This window comes from Lissotriton vulgaris, chromosome 12 (assembly GCF_964263255.1).
Source record: "Lissotriton vulgaris chromosome 12, aLisVul1.2, whole genome shotgun sequence".
Taxonomy (NCBI): domain Eukaryota; kingdom Metazoa; phylum Chordata; class Amphibia; order Caudata; family Salamandridae; genus Lissotriton; species Lissotriton vulgaris.
In genome coordinates, this window is record NC_141700.1 from 319,913,400 (window position 1) to 319,934,979 (window position 21,580).

At 48.9% G+C, this 21,580-nt stretch overlaps 1 protein-coding gene across 7 annotated transcripts in view; it reads right to left on the reverse strand.

The window, feature by feature from the left end:
- The window catches only part of POP4 (POP4 ribonuclease P/MRP subunit), a 239,088-nt gene extending 218,428 nt beyond the window's left edge, over positions 1–20,660 (reverse strand). For 2 of the 7 annotated variants that reach the window (XR_015302421.1, XM_086945108.1), the window contains exon 1: positions 20,238–20,364. The gene's annotated coding sequence lies outside the window, so the exon portion shown is untranslated. Of the gene's footprint in view, positions 1–20,237; positions 20,365–20,481 lie in introns of those variants that run through there. The other 5 variants (XR_015302420.1, XM_086945106.1, XR_015302419.1 and 2 more) reach the window with 4 other exon arrangements.
- Between the last annotated feature and the right edge of the window lie 920 nt (positions 20,661–21,580).

Consider the following 21,580-nt stretch of genomic DNA (forward strand, 5'->3'; position numbering starts at 1 on the left):
TGCCCTCTTCCGACCATAAGCTATTAGGGCAGTGGCAGGGCCCGTTCCCCGTCTTATGACAGGTGACTCCCGTCACCTACGACATCGAAACGGACTCCACCTGAGGGATCACCCAGATCTACCATATAAACCTCCTGAAAAAGTGGGAGGGGCCCCGCCCTGTCCTGATGAGCACTCCATCCCTTCCTTTTGAAGGGTGCATGGACACAGATCTCCCTGAAAGGAACAAACAGGACCTCAGACGTGTCTTGTCCTCTGTACAATCAGTGTTTTCTTCCCTACCGGGACACACCACCATAGTGGAACATGCAAGCCACACAGAACCAGGGAAAACAGTGAGACAAAGACCCTACCGTATCCCTGAAGCACGACGAGCTGTCATAAAAGAAGAGACGAACCAGATGTTGAGGATGGGTATCATAGAACCCTCCAGCAGCAGCTGGAATTCACCCATCGTTCTAGTTCCCAAACCCGATGGCTCTACTCGATTCTGCATCGATTTCAGAGAGGTGAACAAGATCTCTGCTTTCGATTCCTATCCCCTACCTCTCGTAGATGAGATGGTGGAGCGCATAGGCAAAGCCAAGTATATAAGTACCCTTGACTTGTGCAAGGGTTATTGGCAGATCCCCTTAAAACCAGAAGACAAGCCAAAAACTGCGTTTTCAACCCCTGAGGGCTTGTTCCACTTCAGGGTAATGTCCTTCGGGCTTCATGGAGCCCCGGCGACATTTCAAAGGGCTATGGACCTGGTATTACGAACCCATTCAAGTTATGCAGGGGCATACCTAGACGATATAGTAATTTATAGTGACAGTTGGGAACAACATCTACGCCATTTACAATCGGTAGTAAACTCACTTGGGAAACACGGTTTTACCATCAACCCCGCCAAGACCACATTGGCGGCCCAAAGCGTGAAATACTTGGGTTATCTGTTGGGGGAAGGGGTCATCCGTCCCCAAGACAATAAGACCAAGGCCATTCAAGCCATACCCTTCCCTCACACCCGGAAGGAACTACGTGCATTTCTCGGTTTGCTGGGATATTACAGGAGATTTATCCCCAACTTTTCCCAAACCGCAGCCCCATTGACCGATCTGTTGAAGAAGGCCACTAGAACTGAAGAGAAGCTACATCATCCCACTCCCCTGCTGTTACAAGCCTTTGACCTACTCAAACAGTCCCTACTTTCCGAACCAGTGCTAATCAGCCCTGATTATACACAACCTTTCATCCTGCAGACAGACGCCTCCGATCAGGGTTTGGGGGCAGTCCTGTCACAGAAAGATCCGAGAGGGGTCGAAAAACCGATCCTGTACCTTAGCCGGAAGCTCTTCCCACATGAACTGAACTATGCAGTTGTTGAGAAGGAGGCCCTAGCGATTAAATGGGCCGTGGATAGTCTCTGGTACTATTTAGAGGGACGTGAGTTCCTCTTGTATACTGACCATGCCCCACTCGAGTGGATGGCCCGCAACCGGGGCCACAACGACCAAGTCCTTCGGTGGTTTCTCTCTCTACAGCCCTTCCGAGTCAAAACACTACACCGAAAGGGGCTAGAACAGGGCAATGCTGATTACCTCTCACGTTATCCACCTCCATCAAGCCCTACTAGTAAGACAGCTAGGGAAAGGGGATGTGGAGAAGCAGTCGTCCCTACCTCGCCGGGGCGGCGTTCCAGACAGGGGTCCCTCCCCTCAACAACGGGGCGTACAGCGTCCCTTACCCATCGAACTTCCCCTCTCTCTCGTCGCCCACAGGAACCGACAACAAACACCAAGACCGAAGAACCGGAAGCGGTCACACATGACCCCGGAAGTGAAGCACCAGTAGATGACCCGGAAACAACCCCTTCTGGACCCGGAAGCGCTTCCACTGAGACCAGCCCGGAACAGAGAAAAGCCGTCTCGAAAGAAGGAGAGGCGTTCACACCAGCGGACTCGTGGCAGGAGACAGCGGTAGGCGTGGAACCACTGACGGAGAGCGGAGCGGAGAAGGAGAGCGGAGAGGAGAACGAGGAAGAGGACGTTTGGTCGGAGGACTGGTGGCGGCCTCAGGAGGTGGCTGGAGAGCGGCCGCAACTCGGAGAGTTGCGGCGGGGCACGTGAGTACCCTCTATCCTTTCTCCGTGTTTCCTTGTATATAACTGTAATTATTGTATAGAGACCCTCACGAGCACACCGCACTAGCTATAGAGATAGAGAAGTATCACTGGCACTGTATATACTCCTGCGCACTGATCCCTGACACAGCCAACACCTTCTTCCTATTCCTTTTCTTACTCGTCTTGTCCCCTCCTACCCAACCAGCCCTTCCCCACGCTCGCTTTCCGATTCCTTCACTCCCCGGTGCAGGTGGAAGTACTCGATAGTCCTTGCTGAACTGGACTAACCCCCTGTATTCTCTCTCCCTTGTATACCTCCGAGGAGTACCAGTGTCCGGCACTTACCAAGACGACATCAGCCCAGCAGAGGACTACACCCCACGGCGCCTAACCTTCATCCGAACCAAGCCAGCCCTGCACTTCCAACCGGGAATCCTTCATACACCTCTGTTGCGAAAGACTTTTGTACTCTACTTACAATAAAATCCTCTGACCATAGCTCACTATATTCGGCCTCCCCGCCTGTTATTCCGGTCCGCCCAACCCACAACTCCACAGGTGGTGTCAGAAGTGGGATCTACTGGAAGCATGGAGGCCGCAGTCCAACAGCTCGCGGAGAGCCAGGAGCAACTTGGCAGAATGATGGAACGTTTCCTTAAAACGGCAGAGGATGACAGAGGACAGCTGTATGATGTCCTAAAGGGCCAGGGGACCATGCAGGATCAAGCCCTCGAGAAACTAACCACCGCCATGGGGCAACAAAGACCAGTAACTTCCTTGCCCTCAGTGGTCTTGCAAAAGTACGTGTCGGGTGAAGACCCCGACTATTTTTTCACAAATTTCGAGCGCCTAGCCCAGGCTGCGTCATGGCCTGCCGACCGATGGGGCCACTACCTGGGTCCCCTGTTGACTGGTGAGCTGCAGGCAGCCTACCAGCAGGCCAATATACAGGGCCAGACCCCCTACAATGACATTAAAACCTGCATTCTGGAGCGTCTGGGGATTGACGACGAAACATACAGGGTTCGTCTACGTCAGGCAAAGGAAGGACCCCAGGAAACGCCTCGGGCTCTCTCGTTCCGTTTACAGGACTTGGCTAATCGGTGGCTGAAACCGGCCACAGCCACCAAGGAGGACATCCTGTCGAAAATATACTTGGAGCAGTATTTAGCGTCCCTACATCCGGCCACCCAAAAGTGGGTGCGACAACACGCCCGCCTAACTCTTGATAGTGCTGTGGAGATTGCCAGTGCCTACAGCAGAGCCCAGGAATCACAGCGAAACAGGGAGGAACCGCATCCGTGTATCCCACATGGCAGCCATTCCCGTCCCCAAAGACCACCTCCTGTGGCCAGAAGACCGGATCCGGTCCCCTTGTTGCCCTACCCTGTTATGCCTCGGCCCAACCCACCTGGACCTCAGTGTTATCACTGCGGTGGGTACGGACATATAGCTCGTATGTGTCTTCAAAAGGAAGAGCCCATGGACATAGGAATGGCCAGGAACTATGTCTGTCTCACCACTGAAGTCACCCCGCCGCCTTTCCGCTGTCCGGTAAGGATTGATGGACGCCGCATGATGGCGCTAGCAGATACGGGTTGTCGACATAGCGTTCTACGACCCCAGGAACTACCTCATCCTGTCGGACCAGTGACCGGAACAGTCGCTATCAAATGTGTCCACGGCGATACCAGGAGTTATCCGACGACCAGAGTACGGGTGCAACACCCCTCAGATGAAGGAAGTATGTTAACCGTCGGTTTGGTTCCCAATCTCCCTGAACAAGCCATCCTAGGTAGCGACTACAGTGGTCTTCCCCACCTCCTTCAGGACGCTACAGACTCCCTAAAGAAATGGTGGGCGGAAGCCCCGTTTCACCATGTGTTTCCTTCTGTGGACTCTCCGTCAAAACCAGGCAAGACCAAGAAGCAAAAGAAGAGAGAAAAAAGGGACTTTACCAGTGCTTACCCGGCTCAAGTAGACATCCATCCGTGGGAAACCGATAGGGAATTCCGCGCAACCCAGCAAGAAGATCCGGTGTTGCAAGAAGCCTGGAACAGTGCCCTGGACAATGAGGACCCACTGAAAGTAGGTCCTTACTTTTTCCGAAAGAATGGACTCCTGTACAGAAAAGGGGGGCCTCAGCTCCCACCCCAGCTAGATATCCCTGGATTGTTTCGGGACAAAGTACTGTTTCTGGCCCACAGTCACTTACTGGGAGGGCATTTCAGCGACGAAAAAACGGGGCAAACAATCCTAGAGAAGTTCTATTGGCCGGGCGTACACGGACAAATAAAGCGGTATTGCAGGGAGTGTCCGCTTTGCCAGAGAAACAGCCGGTATCGTCCCCCCAGGGTTCCTCTCCAGCCCCTCCCTCTTATCGATGTCCCTTTTTCCAGAGTGGGTATGGACCTAATAGGACCCTTGCTACCCTCTAGGACGGGGTGTAGGTACGCTCTGGTGTTAGTGGACTATGCCACTCGGTTCCCGGAAGCCGTCCCATTGAAACAACCCACAACCCAAAACATAGCCAAGGCCCTCATCTCCATCTTCAGTAGAGTAGGATTCCCTCGTGAGATCTTAACAGATCAAGGGACGCCTTTTGTATCCTCCCTCATCCGCCAAGTATTCGCCCATCTGGGTATCAAACAAATAAGAACTTCGGCGTACCACCCCCAGACAGACAGGTTGGTGGCGCGTTATAATGCTACCCTAAAAACCACCCTCAAGAAACTCCTGGGCCTCAAGAGCAAAAGGTGGGAGGAGATGCTTCCCCTTGCCCTTTTCGCCATCTGCTGTAAAGTGCAAAGCAGTACCGGGTACTCACCATATGAGTTGTTATATGGACGAGCCCCCAGGACCCTGTTAGACATGGCTCGCGAGGCCTGGGAAGCTGAGCCAGACCGAACCCGTCCCCTCCCTGAGTATGTAGATAATCTCCGAACCCATTTAGGACAAATTAGGGAGATAGTGCGACAGAACATGGTGGCATCTCAGGTCACACAGAAACAGCAATATGACAAAGGAACCAAGGCCCGCTCGTTTAACCCTGGGGACCTGGTGTTGTTACTCTTGCCCTCTTCCGACCATAAGCTATTAGGGCAGTGGCAGGGCCCGTTCCCCGTCTTAAGACAGGTGACTCCCGCCACCTACGACATCGAAACGGACTCCACCCGAGGGATCACCCAGATCTACCATATAAACCTCCTGAAAAAGTGGGAGGGGCCCGCCCTGTCCTGATGAGCACTCCATCCCTTCCTTTTGAAGGGTGCATGGACACAGATCTCCCTGAAAGGAACAAACAGGACCTCAGACGTGTCTTGTCCTCTGTACAATCAGTGTTTTCTTCCCTACCGGGACACACCACCATAGTGGAACATGCAAGCCACACAGAACCAGGGAAAACAGTGAGACAAAGACCCTACCGTATCCCTGAAGCACGACGAGCTGTCATAAAAGAAGAGACGAACCAGATGTTGAAGATGGGTATCATAGAACCCTCCAGCAGCAGCTGGAATTCACCCATCGTTCTAGTTCCCAAACCCGATGGCTCTACTCGATTCTGCATCGATTTCAGAGAGGTGAACAAGATCTCTGCTTTCGATTCCTATCCCCTACCTCGCGTAGATGAGATGGTGGAGCGCATAGGCAAAGCCAAGTATATAAGTACCCTTGACTTGTGCAAGGGTTATTGGCAGATCCCCTCAAAACCAGAAGACAAGCCAAAAACTGCGTTTTCAACCCCTGAGGGCTTGTTCCACTTCAGGGTAATGTCCTTCGGGCTTCATGGAGCCCCGGCGACATTTCAAAGGGCTATGGACCTGGTATTACGACCCCATTCAAGTTATGCAGGGGCATACCTAGACGATATAGTCATCTATAGTGACAGTTGGGAACAACATCTACGCCATTTACAATCGGTAGTAAACTCACTTGGGAAACACGGTTTTACCATCAACCCCGCCAAGACCACATTGGCGGCCCAAAGCATGAAATACTTGGGTTATCTGTTGGGGGAAGGGGTCATCCGTCCCCAAGACAATAAGATCAAGGCCATTCAAGCCATACCCTTCCCTCACACCCGGAAGGAACTACGTGCATTTCTCGGTTTGCTGGGATATTACAGGAGATTTATCCCCAACTTTTCCCAAACCGCAGCCCCATTGACCGATCTGTTGAAGAAGGCCACTAGAACTGAAGAGAAGCTACATCATCCCACTCCCCTGCTGTTACAAGCCTTTGACCTACTCAAACAGTCCCTACTTTTCGAACCAGTGCTAATCAGCCCTGATTATACACAACCTTTCATCCTGCAGACAGACGCCTCCGATCAGGGTTTGGGGGCAGTCCTGTCACAGAAAGATCCGAGAGGGGTCGAAAAACCGATCCTGTACCTTAGCCGGAAGCTCTTCCCACATGAACTGAACTATGCAGTTGTTGAGAAGGAGGCCCTAGCGATTAAATGGGCCGTGGATAGTCTCCGGTACTATTTAGAGGGACGTCAGTTCCTCTTGTATACTGACCATGCCCCACTCGAGTGGATGGCCCGCAACCGGGGCCACAACGACCAAGTCCTTCGGTGGTTTCTCTCTCTACAGCCCTTCCGAGTCAAAACACTACACCGAAAGGGGCTAGAACAGGGCAATGCTGATTACCTCTCACGTTATCCACCTCCATCAAGCCCTACTAGTAAGACAGCTAGGGAAAGGGGATGTGGAGAAGCAGTCGTCCCTACCTCGCCGGGGCGGCGTTCCAGACAGGGGTCCCTCCCCTCAACAACGGGGCGTACAGCGTCCCTTACCCATCGAACTTCCCCTCTCTCTCGTCGCCCACAGGAACCGACAACAAACACCAAGACCGAAGAACCGGAAGCGGTCACACATGACCCCGGAAGTGAAGCACCAGTAGATGACCCGGAAACAACCCCTTCTGGACCCGGAGGCGCTTCCACTGATACCAGCCCGGAACAGAGAAAAGCCGTCTCGAAAGAAGGAGAGGCGTTCACACCAGCGGACTCGTGGCAGGAGACAGCAGTAGGCGTGGAACCACTGACGGAGAGCGGAGCGGAGAAGGAGAGCGGAGAGGAGAACGAGGAAGAGGACGTTTGGTCGGAGGACTGGTGGCGGCCTCAGGAGGTGGCTGGAGAGCGGCCGCAACTCGGACGAGAGTTGCGGCGGGGCACGTGAGTACCCTCTATCCTTTCTCCGTGTTTCCTGGCATATAACTGTAATTATTGTATAGAGACCCTCACGAGCACACCGCACTAGCTATAGAGATAGAGAAGTATCACTGGCACTGTATATACTCCTGCGCACTGATCCCTGACACAGTCAACACCTTCTTCCCATTCCTTTTCTTACTCGTCTTGTCCCCTCCTACCCAACCGGCCCTTCCCCACGCTCGCTTTCCGATTCCTTCACTCCCCGGTGCAGGTGGAAGTACTCGATAGTCCTTGCTGAACTGGACTAACCCCCTGTATTCTCTCTCCCTTGTATACCTCCGAGGAGTACCAGTGTCCGGCACTTACCAAGACGACATCAGCCCAGCAGAGGACTACACCCCACGGCGCCTAACCTTCATCCGAACCAACCCAGCCCTGCACTTCCAACCGGGAATCCTTCATACACCTCGGTTGCGAAAGACTTTTGTACTCTACTTACAATAAAATCCTCTGACCATAGCTCACTATATTCGGCCTCCCCGCCTGTTATTCCGGTCCGCCCAACCCACAACTCCACACACGTCTTATGGTTAGAATTTCTCTGTCTACATGTGCGGGGAGTGGTCTGTTTTGTTCTAACCAATGGATTATTTTATTTTTTAGGGCATAATGGTTTTCCCTAACCCCTTCTGCTAATTCAGGTACTCCTGTCATGATGATAGTAAAAGGGGCGGATTCGGGGGGTAGATCTACTTTTCTAAATGTGTGTCTCTGAGATCGCTGTGGGGGGTGTTCCCTATTCTCATTCTCTAAGCTATTTTTAATGGATTTAGTGTTTTTATCAATTGTCCTTTTCTCATCAGCACTAATGGGCTCCTTTTGTTTCAAGGGGCCTTTTGCTGATTGAGTTGATGGTTCTTTATTGGGCAGAGTTTTTGTGGGTTTACCCACCACTTTCTTTTTCCCAGTTACTTACCCAGTATTCACATTAGAGGTACTAGTAGAGGGTTGTTCTGTGGTCAGAGTACAAGTCTCAGCGTGACCTCCAGTACTTGTTGAGACCTGGGTTTTGACTAATTCAACCAAGACAGCTTTTTTTCCTTCTAGCTGATCGCCTAGTTTATCCAGTTTAGCGCTGATAAGTCTCGTTCTCTCAAATAGGGGGAGTAGAAGAGACCTAACCATGATCTCTTATTTGGATGAAAGGTCACCCTCCAAATTTGAACCATGTGGCTGCGCCTGGGGGTTGCTAGTGGGAACTAAATTACCAATCTCTATTGGCTGCGAGTTTACTTGGATAGCCGGAGTTGGTTTGTTTGTGCGTTAGGATTATTGTTTGTTTGTAATCCTCTGAGGCGGAAGCCGGAGGACTGTGCCCACAATTGATTTTAAAAATTGTCATTTTCTCTTTGTGTTGATTTTAAAAACCTTTGAACTCACCTGCACGGAAGCGCTGACCCGCACGCGCTGACACAGCCCTCCTAGACCACCCCTGACACAGCGACCCCAGCGCTGATACAGGGAAACGCCCAAGGCGGAAGCCACGCCCACTGCGAGGCCATGCCCACTTCAAACCACTACAAAACGCTGAGAGCAAGCGCATCGCATTATTGTTTGTTTGTAATCCTCTGAGGCGGAAGCCGGAGGACTGTGCCCACAATTGATTTTAAAAATTGTCATTTTCTCTGTGTGTTGATTTTAAAAACCTTTGAACTCACCTGCACGGAAGCGCTGAGCCGCACGCGCTGCCACAGCCCTCCTAGACCACCCCTGACACAGCGACCCCAGCGCTGATACAGGGAAACGCCCAAGGCGGAAGCCACGCCCACTGTGAGGCCACGCCCATAACACCCACTACAAATGTGCCGGCCATACCAGCGCAGCGGACGAGCGCAGCGGGAGCGCCGTTTGCGCGCCGAAGGCGCGCCTAAGGCAAACCCGTCTGCGCCCGTCCGCGCACGACCGGGCCCAGGGCCAGAACCCCTGCCGGACACAGCTGCCCCAAAGGTAAGCTACTCACGTCGGGAGCTACTAAGTCTCAGACCCCCCCCGCCTCCTCCTGTGAATATGTTCATGACCTAAATGGACCTTTCATCCACTGTTCCCTCTGCCAGCCAGTCCAGCTCAAACTTCCTATAAAACCTCACAAGCCCGCTGCCCTCAAACTTGCATCGCTAAACTGCTGCTCGCTCCCTAAACACGCGATGCAGATCAACCATCTCATAGAAGACCAGGAGATAGACATCCTCTTCCTCACGGAAACTTGGCTCGCCCCACATTCGGAGTCAGATATGGTGCTAGCTACCCCACCGGGCTTCCTTATTCAGTCCCTACCCCGCCCCTTAGGCAGAGGTGGTGGTGTTGCCATTATTCCCCGGGACTACCTTCACTGCAAATCTAGTGATGTGCAGATCCCCGACTCTGAAAGCCTTCAGTTTACAATCAAGCTAGACCCGACCAACTCACCGACAGGAGTCCTTGTATACCGCCCCCCCGGGCATCCAGGCCCTTTCGCTAGTTCTCTCCTGGACACTGTAGCGACTCAAGCCCACTCCATATCAAATTTCATGATAGTATGTGATCTGAACATCCATCTTGATGACCCTGCCGACCCAGTAGCTGCTGACCTGATCTCCGATCTGGCGGCACTTGACATCCGCCTCCTTAACTCTGGAGCCACTCACACCAAGGGTCACCTGCTGGACCCGGTGTTCACTAGCACCCCCTCGATGCAAGCGAAGGAGGCCCTTCCCCTACCCTGGACAGACCACTTCTTAGTCTCCTTCCTACTACCAGGAACCTTCAGGAAACCTCAAAAACCGCCCACTTACATCAGGGACAGGACCTGGTCCAGACTTCCCACCGAAGAATGGGCTAGGAACCTAAAAACCATCACCCCTGCATACGCAGAAGACCCGGCTGTCGCCGACAGTAAATTTAGAGAGTGGATTACCACCTCCCTGGACTCCGTACTCCCACTCAGAACTAGGGAGGACAAAAACGGAAAACCCGGTTCCGCCCTGTGGTACACCCCGGACCTCCGACTACTCCGTAAAAACTGTAAAAGAGCCGAACGGCTTTGGAGGAAAGACTGGCAGCACGCCAGCAAGGAAGCATACCATAACACAGTTAGACTCTACAAAGACGCCATCAGGCACGCCAAAGCTTCCCACTACGACACTCGGATAAAAGAATCCTCCAACTCGGCCAGGGAATCCTTCCTAATTGTAAAGGAGCTGCTAAAAGTACCCAACTCTCCTTCCTCCATTTCCCCCCCCGGTGGACCGAAGTAATGAACTAGCCACCTATTTCAACGACAAAATTGCCCGCATCCTAGCTTCCCTCCCCCCCCCCCGGTCCCGCTAGCCACATGGACAACCTTTCACCTCCCAGTCAGTCCGAAAGCAGTTTACGCCCCCAACTTGCGACATTCAGGCCAGTAACCTGGTAGAGGTAGAACGAACCATGGCCAAAATGAGAAGCGGATCACCTTTGAATCCGGCACCCATCAGATTCCTCAAAACCGTGGCCCCCGTCATCGTCCCCACGCTCATGGAGCTTATCAACAGCTCACTTGCCCAGGGATCTGTTCCTGCCAGCTGGAAGAGCGCAGTGGTAAAAGCACTCCTTAAAAAACCCCAGCTCGATCCGGCAGACATGGCAAACTACCGGCCAATATCACTCCTCCCTGGAATCAGCAAGGTAGCCGAGAAATTGGTCAACGAACAATTGTCCCAGTTCTTCGAGACAAACAACGTCCTACGGCAATCCCAAACTGGATTTCGCCCGGGTCATGGCACAGATACCGCCCTTCTTGCCGTCATCGAGGAGGCGAGGCGCATACTGGACTCAGGAGGGTCAGTGGCAGTGATCCTTCTGGATCTCAGCGCAGCCTTCGACACAATCAACCATCGTGTCCTTCTCCATCGACTTGCGGCAGCAGGGCTCACCGGGACGGCACTCAGTTGGATAGAATCCTTCCTCACCGGACGCACGTTCCAGGTATGGGACGGCAATTACCACTCGTCCACCCTCCCCCTCACAAGCGGGGGCCCTCAGGGATCTTCCCTGAGCCCGACGCTTTTTAATGCATATATGGCCCCTCTTGAAGACGTGGTGACACCATTTGACATAAAAATGGTAAGCTACGCTGATGACACTCAACTGGTCGTCTCCTTACCCCAACTAGTCGACCACCCAGACAACCTGGCTAACTGCCTCACGGAAATCCACTGCTGGATGAGTGATTCATCATTAAAATTAAATGGGTCAAAGACCGAAGTGATGCTCCTGGGAAAACAATGGGCGACCATCCCCCCAGCAGTCTGGCCTGACGTGTTCGGGGAAATCCCCTCTCCGAAGCGTGAAATCAAGACCCTCGGAGTGTGGCTCGAACCCGAGCTCTCCATGAAGACGCAAGCGGCCAAAACCGCGGGCACCTGTTTTGGGCTCATGCGCAGTACCCGCAAGATTCTCCCCTTACTACCACCCGCTTCCAGGAAACTCCTTATCCAGGGACTAGTATTGTCACGTCTGGATTATAGCAACATGGTCTACCTGGGAGCCCCTGAGGCCACCATGACGAGACTGCAACGGACACAGAATGCTGCAGCACGTCTGCTCACGAACCTTCCTTCCAGAGTGTCAGCCAAACCTGCCCTCAAAGCCTTGCACTGGCTCCCTGTGCGCCAAAGGGTGGAATTCAAAGCCATGTGCACGACACACAAACTGATCAACGGATCTGGCCCTGCGATCCTCAGCAGCATGGTCACCCCCTACAAAGCACCCAGATCCCTACGATCAGAGAATGAGCACTTAGCCAACATTCCCAAATTCAAAAGGACACGCACAGGAGGACGACGATTCTCTGTTCAAGCGGCCACTGGATGGAACTCCCTCCCACGTACCCTCAGACTGGAACCCAGTTACTTGGTATTTCGTAAAAAACTGAAGATACATCTATTCCCTAAATAAATATCCCTCCCCCCTTCCTCTCCCTCATCTGGATAACAACTCCTTACAGCGCGGGGATGCCCTTGGGTCACCAGGCGCTTTACAAATCGCTAAAATAAATAAATAAATAAATAAAATTTTACCTGGCGTTTTTTTTCGGAAGAGCCCCTTCTTTTCCTTTTTTTCCCATTTGTACTTGTTTCCCCACTCTGAATTACAGTTGGAGGGGAGGCGATGGATAAATTTGGGGAACTTGATAAGCCTGTAGTGTCTGTCCCCAACGTGGAATTATGAGGGGAAACATTTCCACTGAGGCAAATCAGTTCATCATCCTCCTCTCTTACATCCGACTGCGAGGGGTCCCCTCCTGCTAAGTTTTCCGTACCCGGGGATGGTACGTGGGCTATTTGACCTAAGGAGGAGCGCTTTCCCGTTAAAAAATCAAGGGATAGGCGCTTCTCAGTATCAGCGATTTCTTTCTCCAGGACAGTAGTAATGCGCTTAAAGGAATGATCAATCGTGCCAGTAACTGTCCCTTTTGAGGTCTTTACCGTTATGTTTTTACTCATCCCCGTTGGAGAAGCCATAGTTGTTAATTTAGAAAGTTAATTATGATACGTTGGGACAAATAGTTCACAGCAAGGTAGGCACGATGCGGTCTTTAAATAGCAATGACAAAAAGGTATGTTACAGCAGGGGGTTTCAATCTTACCAATTAAATGCAAGAGTACCAATGTTCGGGGCTGGCCCGTCCCGTCCTTATTCGTCCTTTGACCGCCCCGCCCTTGTCCCGGGCTTCTCCCGGGACGCTCCCGCGCAGCGGGAATGGGCAAATGCAATTATAGGGACTAGATTGGAGGGCTGGCGAGCAGGGAGAGCAGCCCAGGTAGCGGTAATGCGGGCTGGCGGGTGCTCCTGGGAGTTGGAGTCCAGGACCCGCTACTCGCTCGCAGCCCTGCCTGTCAGTGCCCAATGATGATCGCCTCCTCCGATGGCCCAAGTCCAATAGAGCACTGAGTCGCCCCACGAAGCGGGACCCGCGAAGCGGGTTCCGCGAGGAGTGGCGCGAAAGAAGCAAGAGCGCCGAGTCCCAGCAGGTAACAAAGGAATGCAGCAAAGCGTCCCAGGTTGTGTCAGAGGATTGGAGGTTTTAAAAATGTTTGAGGGCGGGGCGAGCAGGGAGAGCGGCCCAGGTGGCGGTAATGCGGGCTGCCGGGTGCTCCTGGGAGTTGGAGTCCAGGACCCGCTACTCGCTCGCAGCCCTGCCTGTCAGTGCCCAATGATGATCGCCTCCTCCGATGGCCCAAGTCCAATAGAGCACTGAGTCTCCCCACGAAGCGGGACCCGCGAGGAGTGGCGCGAAGGAAGCAAGAGCGCCGAGTCCCAGCAGGTAACAAAGGAATGCAGCAAAGAAAGACCCCTGCACCTGGTCCAAGGAGTCAGACGCATGAGCAGCCATGCTTTCCTAATATTAACTTAGAAAAGGAAGCAAGCGCTGTCCGTGGCCGGAAACACGGCCAAACAATGCCCATAGTACAAACGCCTCACGGACAAGTTACGATGGTAAGAAACACGTCGTAGCTCCAGACCCCCGGGCAGACATGAAGTCCATGTTGATGTTTACCCCCGAATTTGAAACACGGGGCCCAGGTGATATCCTAAATCTTTCTAACATTTTTTATCTTCTGACAAGCATACCCTCATTGGCTAATCTAACTTCTGCCCAACTTGTAGCTGTCCACTTTAAAAAATACACTTGGGCAGTGAACAAGGAGTCGACCCTTACAAAGTGGCTCAATAAACAAGACATCCAAAACATAATGGCAGAAGCAGACACACTTAAGGATTGGGGTACCCGAATAGATAGTTGTTCAACTGAAAAGTACCCACAAGTGCTACTTCAGAGGTCAAAATGTAAGCAGTGCTTCGCGCACAGTGTAGTACATTAAGGGGCAACAAGACAAATGCAAGCCTATCATTTAACAATAAAACAACCAAGATGATGGACGGAATTTTACACAATGGCAAAACATTCACCCCCAGTCACAGATCTGGGTTTAATCCATCGTTATTTTGCTCACCAAGCCACCCGTTCAGACATGGCCATATGCAAATCAGTCTTGACCCTGTGCCTCATGGGAACAGTCCAGCCCGAAACTGCCAAGCCATGCCTTTCCTGGACCGGAATCAAGCATCCTAGGACCGGTTCTGGCTATCAGCCGTCTTCAGCCAGGATAGCTTGACTCCAGTGCCGTACTGAGCACGGGACCCACGTCTGGGTATACCCTTCCCACATAGGGTGAACAGCAAAACACACAAGATGATGGACGTAATGTTGCACAATGGCAAAACATTTAACAATGACCTTAAGATCAAGATACATAACAACCACTGACGTTTTCATTCTTGATACTGAACATACAGCTACATAATGTTTTGCAAGGCTGTATGTGTGTGTGTGTGTAGATATATATCAGGGCACAAGTCCTAAAAAAGAAGTGGGGGACTAACCTAATTAATCAGTATGCAAGTGGCATCACAGCATGTGACATTGCGGCGCGTTGACATCACAGGAACTGGCATCACAAGAAGTGACATCAGATCTTAAGCCCTCACATATAGGTTTAGCTGGTCAATCATGAGTACATTTGAGCACATTTCGAGTATACTTGCAAACCCTCCTGATTTAGGCAGAAGATTCACACTTTTCTAAACTTCACATAAACCAATGTTGCCTTTTATCATATAAAGCTTCCTCAACCCATAGTGCTATAAAAGAGAAAATAGTGATAAATTATTACAACGCCTCCTCAGGGGTAGTAAGCACTATGTAAATGTTACTTATTTCTTGAATATACTGGGAAAGATCAACACATCTGATGTTCTTACAGGCATGCATATCTGCTAAACAGATTTAATACATCACAAAGTGAGGGGCCCCCCGGGGTAGGATGTGAGGCAGATCTGCGGGGGAAATAGCAATAAATCACATAAAGAAGAGAGTAGATCCACCCCGTATTTAATCAAGTATAGGCTCAGTTAAAGTCCTAAATCTTCAGCGGTCACCCAATGCCTCATATCACTGTGTTTATGCTTCATAAGACTATCTACCCGATGTATTGACATATTGTAAACTGTGTAAAGTAGCAAAAGGATCATTAACTGTGACTAGCTATTTTGTGATCAGCACTGAATACATTAATGTAAAATGTTGCATGAGATGGGGGTGAAACACTATACTAAAAGATGTGTTTTCTTTACAGAGTGCCTGGATATCGGAATTAACTATTTTACTGTTGAGTACAACCCCTCCTTCCCATTTCCTGCCCTGACGAAGGTGCGGCCCATCTTGGGGCCTGGCACCGAAACGCGCGTCGGCGTTGAAACCATCCACCCTGAACCTATCATCTTCCATCCCCGGCCTATGGCTGAGAGGAATATTCAGGATGTTCTCAGAGTTATTTCCCTCAAATTCCATCTGAGTTGAATGTTTGAATGAGTCTTGCATGAGTATGAATGGCTGTGATGTATTTTGTTGAAGTGTGAATGCGGGAAAGTTGATGGGTTGTGTATATATACATATATATGTTTTTATCTTAGTATCATGAAATTTTCAAAAAAATGAGTTTGTAATCTTGTGATATACACAAAACTATATGAATCAATCAATAATAAAAATGATATTTTTTCTATAAAATTGCCTCTGGTTAAAGTGTACATGGCCTTGATTAATTGGTGAGCGCTAAAATGGGTGACCGCTGAAGATTTAGGACTCTAACTGAGCCTATACTTGATTAAATACGGGGTGGATCTACTCTCTTCTTTATGTGATTTATCTGCTAAACAGAGCCTGAACAAAGTGAAAAGCGGCCTCTCTTAAGTATGTGTGAAGTGCTAACTAGGTGTGAGCCATTGTTTCCCCTCCGCTTCATTTGCATCAAGTGTGAGGGTCCTGACTGCTACCAGCCAGGAGACTCGAACAAAAGGAGGCCTGATGACCCCTCAGATTAGTCCTTTGTTGTGGGCCCAGCAAAAGTCAGAAATAAGTGCCCCGTCCCAGCCTGCACGTTGTTGCCGATCGAAAGCATATAACGGACATGCACTGCTGAGAGTGTCCCTGTGTTTGGGAATTACAATGGGATGAATTCAGCATCTTTTTCAGAGGGGCCGACCTCCTTGGCAGGGTGGACGCTGTCCACCAGCGTGTACCCCTAACTCGTGATATATATATATATATATATATTACCTACTGGCGATAGCCAGTAGGTATATATAGTTAGGATTTTTTCCCTATGGGATTTCTGAAAATTCTATGTCTAATAACTTTGGCGTTTGTGGACGGAATTGGCTGAAATTTTCAGGAAAATGGCACATTTTGTTTCTGAGCAGCCCCTGAAAATTTGGGGGGGGTTCTTCAAGGGGGGGCCGAGAAAAAAGGGGGGTCCCAAAACACGTTTTTCCCATTCATTTTTCCATAGGGCGGTTGGACTCACTTTTAGCCCGAACGGCTGAATGGATTTGCACGAAACTTGGCAAAATTGTAGGGACTGTTAGCCCGATGTGCCTTTGCTAGGTCTCAATATATGTGCTTCAGTGAATTTTGAGAAATTAACGTTTTAAACAAGATATATATCTGTAACAGCGCTCCGGGCAGCGCTCCGGTTCGCGTACTTTTCGCGTATCGGAACTTTGCGATGCGAAGCTGATTGGCTCTCTGGTGTCTGTCAACATTCTAAACAGTCCGGAGCGGCCGCCATCTTGTCTCTCGGTAGGATCGAGAGACAAGAGGAGGCCAAAACAAAGGGGGAAATAAAGGAAAGGGGGCATGGTAGACCCCTTCTGACCCCCTAGGATTGATGAGGGGGATATTATAGAGCCACGCGGGGCAAAACAATTTTTTTTAAAAAATTCCGATTTTTTCGCCGTAGAGACGCGTCCCGGTACGCGAACCGGGCAGCTAACCGGGCAGCTAACCGGGCAGCTAACCGGCAGCGTAACGGGAGTCTGAGGAGTAGCTGATTGGCTGTCAACATTGTAAACAGTCCGGAGCGGCCGCCATCTTGTCTCTCGGTAGGATCGAGAGACAAGAGGAGGCCAAAACAAAGGGGGAAATGAAGGAAAGGGGGCAAGGTAGACCCCTTCTGACCCCCTAGGATTGATGAGGGGGATATTATAGAGCCACGCGGGGCAAAAAAATTTTTTTAAAAAAATTCAGATTTTTTCGCCGTAGAGACGCGTCCCGGTACGCGAACCGGGCAGCTAACCGGGCAGCTAACCGGCAGCGTAACGGGAGTCTGAGGAGTAGCTGATTGGCTGTTAACATTGTAAACAGTCTGGAGATCGAGAGACAAGAGGTGGAAAAAAAAAAGGTGAAAATGAAGGAAAGGGGTAAGGTGAACCCCTAGGATTGATGAGGGGGCTATTAAAGTTGCCCGCGGGGCAAAAGAAAAAAATATTGCGATTTTTCGCGGTAGAGGTGCTTTCCGGTACGTTAACCGGGCAGCTAACTGGCAGCGTAATGGGAGTCCGACATATTGTGTTTTTGGAACGTTTGTGATATGTGCACGTGTGGATTTTGTCTAATTAAGGTAAAAAAAATATATATATATCTTTAAGCGTGCTCTGGCGCGCTTACGTTACGGGTTTGGTTTGCGCTGCAGAGACGATACGTCACGGTTATGCGATGCATCATGAGGCGTCTCACGGGCTACGTGATACGTCACGTAACAAAGAATATATTTTACAGCTATAGATATTAGCTTTTAAAAAACCAATGAAATTCACTGAAAAAACCATAGGTTATAGACCATATATAGTTAGGAATTTGCATTTACAAAACCTTGAAAATTCACTGAAAAAACCATAGGTTATAGACCATATATAGTTAGGGATTAGCATTTACAAAACCTTATTTTACTCGCACAAAACCATTGAAATTCCATATATAGTTAGTTGCACTAACTATATATCGCGCACCCGCAATCCATTGCTAATGATGTCACATATTACATCATTCATGACATGGTCAGTGACATCACTGATGACATCACTGATGACATCTCAAATGACATCACTGATGACATCACTGATGACATCTCAAATGACTTCACTGATGACATCACTGATGACAACACCCAGTGACTGTATGTTTCTGTAAAGTTAAAATATGTCTTACATATTGAAGAATGAGTGGATGTATAAGTGTCTGGATGAAGGATTTAGTAGGTGCATGACTGACTGTATGAGTGAGTGATTAAATGTGTCTCACTGAGTGCATGGGTTAGTGACTAAACTGTCTTAATTTGGCAATCATTATATATGTTGTTCTGTAAACTGCTGCATGTTTAAATCAGTAGCTATATGAGTAACTATATGGGTTATTGAATGGTTGCCCAAGTATTTGTATGGGAGACTGAGTATGTGTGTGGGTGGCTGGGAGGTGTATGACTCTGTGCATAGATGTGTGAGCAGTTGATTAACTAAATGTATGGGTTCAAAAGTGCATGTGGAAACAGCTGTATGGGCGGTCGACTGACTGCATGAGTGTATTAGTGAGTGAATGGATATCTCAGTGCTACATGTCAAAGTAAGTACATATGTAAAACACAGTCCATGTGAGAGTTGACATATATAAATAACTGAACATAAGAGCTAGTGAATGTGAGAGTGGCTGTATCGATCATTGTGAACTTGTATCAGGGATTGTATAAGAGAGTAAATATGTGTTAGTATATGTTTGAATAAGTAAGGTGTGTATAACTGTATAGTTGAGGAAATGGAGGTGTGATTAATCTTTTGCATGACTGAGTAGGTGTGTGAGTAACTCCATGGATAAGTGACAGTCTGTGAGTGTCTGTTTATACTGATTGTATCTAAGGTTATATTAGAGTCTGAAGATGTTCATTGTATTATCACATAAATGATATCATCAGTGATGTGATCAGTAATGTCAAATGAGATGTCAGTGATGTCATCAGTGATGTCATTTGAGATGTCATCAGTGATGTCATCAGTGATGTCACTGACCATGTCATGAATGATGTAATATGTGACATCATTAGCAATGGATTGCGGGTGCGCGATATATAGTTAGTGCAACTAACTATATATGGAATTTCAATGGTTTTGTGCGAGTAAAATAAGGTTTTGTAAATGCTAATCCCTAACTATATATGGTCTATAACCTATGGTTTTTTCAGTGAATTTTCAAGGTTTTGTAAATGCAAATTCCTAACTATATATGGTCTATAACCTATGGTTTTTTCAGTGAATATATATATATATATATATTCCAAGAACTCCACTGCCAGCAAGCCTCTTGTAAAGAACATGGAGCACTGACCCAATTTGGTGCACAGAATAGTCTTTATTCGGTTGCTTTCTTGTCAGCCATTACGCGTTTCGCTTGATCACTTGACTATATATATATACACATATATATATATATATATATATATATATATATAGATAGATAGATAGATAGAGAATATTAACGAGCTAAAAAGCTTAGATCCGAAAAAAGGCGTTAAATGCTTGTTTGGCATTTAATTGACTGTAATGGGATCCTGTCTTGCAATTAAAAATCATACGCTCATACGTTCCAACAGACCCGATTCAGGCGTGGGACGCACGGTTTCTTACGCCAAAAATGGCTCCATTATAGCTGTCTCCTGCCTGAAATTGAATATGTAAAAAGGGAGAAATACATTCTACCAATTCTTTTTTTTAAATCGACCCCTTCGCTCTCCTAAAATATTTTAATGTATGAAGCTGGTTGTTCTTCACATGGGAAAACCTTTATTCAAGCGTTTTGCCAGGAGACACTTTTCCTGCTGCTACTTCTTGCTCACCCAACCTGTCTCATGGGATCCCATTTCCTGAATTCAGGATGGTGGCCCTCCAGGAACTACAGCCTACTAACTATTAGTATACATAGCGGACAATCGCATAGAAAATCGCGAACTGGTGAAACCTCAGAAAACTATATGAATAGACTCCAGATAACTAGGTGAATACCTCGTACTTTATGTGCACGTATCTGGCCTTAAGCAAACAGTCGATCCTGACCTCTTTACATTGATGCTTTTTTTGTGGCAGGGCGGAGTCAGTGTGCCTTTACGCAGAATGTCTTTCGTAGGCGGCGACTACGAGGAAAAGGAGACCCATGCTGATGACGTACTTGCAAGCACACCGGTTTGCTCTACCAACGGACAGCGGAATGTTGTCAAACTTTTTAGCGCTGCAATAAAGGGATACTCACCGGCGTACGTTCTTTAGATGCGGCTCGGTCTTCCTCTGCGTCGGATTGCGATGCAGCTTCTAATTTCTGTAGGTGACTAGCATATGCACTCGGGTATTCCCCGTGTCTCGTTTTTTTTTTTGCTTTCACTTTTGATCTCCCGGGGAAGTGCGGTTCTGATTGGCCAACGCTTTCTCTGCTCCTATTGAACGCAGATCGGGCAACCTTTTGGTTAGGAAGCCTCTGATTGGCTGGTTCTAACAGCTGTTTGGCTGCTCGGGAGAATGGAACAGCTTGCTAGCACTGGCGCCTCTTTCAGTTTAAGGAACTGCTAAAGTGCATTTATTAATGCTTAGTGTAACAGAGCATTCACGGACTTCTACCGGTTGGCGTGGTTTTTGTATGATCATTTAGAACAGTGGTCTTCAAACTTTCTTATGCCGCACTCCTAGTGCAGAAAAAAAAATCGTCAGGGTCCTCCTCGGATTTTTTCACAATTCTATATTAAATTGGCAACGTTTAAATATGTCTAGACTTATTTAAACATTGCAGTTAAGTTCCGTTAATTTAAAAAATGCAATTAAATACATGATTGCCAAATATACTATTCTGGCCAAACAGGACTTGTTAACATGTAAAAATACTTAAAAGTGATTATTAGAAATGAGAGTAATATTTGGAGTACTTCCCTTTTGACACATACTCCCAGCTAGGATATAAATGACAAAAGATGATGATAGTGATGGCCCATGGCAGAGCGGCTTGATGCAGATATTTTTTCCACTTAAAACAAAAAACACTGTTAACAGCATAATGCTTCTTTTGGAGAAAGCCTGGCACCTTCCCTGGGATCAGTTGATCCAGTCTCTAAAGACCCCTGATTTAGGTTAAGTATGCATGCCAACACTCCACTCCCCTGCTGACAATGCCATTAATAAACCATCAGGTAAGTCAGTTGTCGTGCACTTTGTATCCATTTTTAGGTTTCGTAGAGAGACCTAAAAATGGTCTCGTAGAGAGACCTAATGCCGTCCATCCACAAAGCTGACTTTTTACGATCCAGATTTTCAACAGTTCACGAGAAGCGAATCACGTGACAAGCTTCTCGTGCACGAGCCTT